The sequence below is a fragment of the Leptonychotes weddellii genome, chromosome 5 (genome assembly GCF_054177405.1).
Source record: "Leptonychotes weddellii isolate Sample4059 chromosome 5, ASM5417740v2, whole genome shotgun sequence".
In the NCBI taxonomy this organism is placed as follows: domain Eukaryota; kingdom Metazoa; phylum Chordata; class Mammalia; order Carnivora; family Phocidae; genus Leptonychotes; species Leptonychotes weddellii.
In genome coordinates this window covers 156,413,990-156,417,463 of record NC_138373.1, presented here as the reverse complement: position 1 = coordinate 156,417,463, position 3,474 = coordinate 156,413,990, and positions in this window count along the sequence as shown.

Here is a 3,474-nt window from a genome sequence, read left to right as displayed (position 1 = left end):
ATATTAATAGAATAAAAGAGAAAAGATCATTTCAGAAGATGCAAGGAAAAACATCTGATAAAATTCAATATGCTTTCTTGGCAAAAAAAAAAAAAACAAAAACTTCTAGGAGCTAAAAATAGAAGGAAACTTTTAAAACCTAATTAAGGATATCTACAAACAACAACAACAAAAACAAACAAACTTACACCCAACATCATATTCAATAATGAAAGACTTAGTTAGAACAGGAGTAAGGACAGGAATAAGGCAAGGATATCTGCTCTTACTGTGTCTATGTTACTGAAAGTCCTAGCCAAGGCTAGAAAAATAAATGAAAGACATACAAATTAGGAAAGAAATGAAAATGTCTTTTATTGCAGACTATTTAATCATGTATATAGGAAGCCCTACTTAATATATAAAAACACGACTAGAATTAATCAGTGAATGTAGCAAGGTTGCAAGATAGAAGGTTAATATATGAAAGTCAGTTGTATTTCTACCTACTAGCAATGAATAATTACACATTCAATTCAATGAACAACTTCACTTCAAGAATACTTAGGAATAAATTTAATGAAAGATGTACAAAACCTGTACAATGAAAACTACAAAATATTACAAGGAGATTGAAAAAGACCTAAATAAATGAAAAGATATACCATGTTCATAGTCTGGAAGACTTAATATTGTTAATATGTCTGTCCTCCTCAAATTGATCTATAGATCCAATGCAATTCCAATTAAAATTTTAACACACATTGACAAGTTGGTTTATAAACTTATATGAAAAGACAAAAGACAAAGAATATCCAAGACAATTTTGAAAAATAAGAACAAAGTTGATGGACTTAAACTATTTGATTTTAAGATTTATTATAAAGCTACAAGGATCAAGACAATGTGCATTTGGCACATAATCAATGTAATATAATAGAGTCCAGAAATAAACCCACACTCATATGGCCCATTAGGTTTTGGCAAAGGCACCAAAGTAATTCAAAGGGGAAATCAACGAGAAACCGCTGTGCAACCATTAAAAAGACTAAAGTTTTAAAAGACAGAAAGACAGATAATAGGAGTGCCTGGCGGACAGAGTCGAAAGAACATGCAACTCTTGATCTCAGGGTTGTGAGTTCAAGCCCCATGTTGGGTGTAGAGATTACTTAAAAAAGAAAAAAAGACAGATAATAGTGTCCTTGATGATGCAGAGCAACTAGAACTCTTATACGTTGCTGGTGGGAGGACAAAATGGTATGGCTCTTTGCAAAACATTTGGGTGATATCTTTAAAGATTTTTTTTTTTAATTTGAGACAGAGAGAACGAGAGAGAGAGAGCACATGAGAGGGGGGAGGGTCAGAGGGAGAAGCAGGTTCCTTGCTGAGCAGGGAGCCCAATGCGGGACTCGATCCAGGGACTCCAGGATCACGACCTGAGCCGAAGGCAGTCGCTTAACCAACTGAGCCACCCAGGCGCCCCTTGGGTGATATCTTTAAAAGTTAAACATACACTTACAACATGTCTCAGCATTTCCATGTACACAAAGATTATGTATATGTCTTTCCATATAAAGACATAGCATAGTAACATTATTCATAACAGCCCCAAACTGGAAGCAACCCAAGTGTCCATCCACTGGTGAATAGAGAAATTGTGGTCTATCCACCCAATGGTATACCACTCAGCAATAAAAAGGAACCAAAACATTAGCACACATAATAATGTGGGCAATCTCAAACATATCATGCTAAATGAGAGACCTCAAACACAAATGGATGGAGGGTGAGGGGGCAAGAGGAAATGTTTTAGGGAAGGCAACCGTTTCCTATCATGATCGTGGTGATGGTCACCAATTGTATACAATTACCAAAGTTGTTTAAACTACACACTAAAAAGCTGAATTTGATTGAATACAATAATAGCAAGTGAAAAAACTTCACAAGAAAAGTGTGGATATCCATAAAGGATAACTAATGGCAGACTTGCCCTCTTGCTATAAACAACGAGAAACTGGACAAAATATGTGGAGGGAAAACTCACATTTTTTTTTTTAAGATTTATTTGTTACAGAGAGAGCACATTAGCTGGTGGGGGTGGGAGGTCAAGGCAGAGGGAAAGGGAGAGAAAGAATCTCAAGCAGACTGCCTGAGGAGCTCGGAGCCTGACTCGGGTTTGATCCCACGGCCCTGAGATGATGACCTGAGCTGAAATTGAGTCAGACACTTAACTGACTGAGTCACCCAGGTGCCCCAAAACCCCACATTTTTAAGACATTGAATAATAGGCCACATAGCACTGAGAGCCCCGGGAGAACAAAAATGGGTGATTGTTTGGCCTCTCTGCCTGGACTAACTTTCCACATCATAGTGCAGAAAGCAGGGGCCCAGGGTAGCAAGGCAATGTCACCGAGCTAAGGAGACAGAGATGGCAGATTGCAAACTGAAGTGGCTGGAATTTGCGGAGGTGGGAACTCTGCAGAGAACAAACTCCAGAAACCAGATAGGAATCTGCTTGAATCTCTGACCAACCATGAAGCTGTGCATGTACAAGGTGAGAGTCCACGAAGCAAGACAAGGAACAGCTATCAAAGAGCTGTGACCTTGACCATCCCCAGAGCTCACACAGGGTGAGGAGATGTTTGAGCTCAGGCCAGCCAGATGGGAGAGATACGTGCCACAGATGAAAACATTAGGGTAAGCGAAAGAAGTCAGACCAAAAAAAAGGCTGCATATCGTGTGATTACATTTATATGAGATTTCTAAAAAAGGAGAAAACTATAGAGACAGAAAGTAGATCTGTATTTGTCCAGGGTTGGTGGGGAGGGGTGGGGATAGACTGCAAATGGACACTAGGGAAATTTGGGGGAATAAAATGGATGTATTCTGAAACAGGAATATTGTGATGATTACACAACTGGGTAAGTCTACCAAACTCACAAAACTGTTAAAGGGAAAAAGCTCCTGGCACGCTACTGGGCCCCGGCCGATACGCAGCACCTGCCCATAACAGCAAGTGTCTGTGTGGCCAGGAGTGCCCATCAGGACCTGAATTCTATCCGACACTCCAAGGGAGCAACTGCAGTTCCCCATAAGATGGAAGTAGTGTGTCTGGGCTCAAGGATTAGCAAGACCAGAGGGCGAAGGTAGCATCTTTGGGGCGGAGGAGGGGGGCGGGGGGGAGGAACTGCACTAAGGCTCATGCCCCTTACCACTCGCTGGTGCTCTGGTGCCTGTCCCTAAGCCCTCACCACCTCTAGCTACAGGGATGGGAGGCCCTTATGATCAGATGGAGAAGGAATATAACCAGCTTGGTTCACAGGTGGGATTGCTTGATGTAATTAATATTCATTTCTGGTGGGCGCTGTCATGAATCATCACAAACTTAGTGACTTGAAACAACACAAACTTAGTATCTTACGGGTCTGGAGCTGGGAATTCTGAAATGGGTCTCCCTGGGCTAACATTGAGGTGTTGATGGGGACAGGCCTGCAT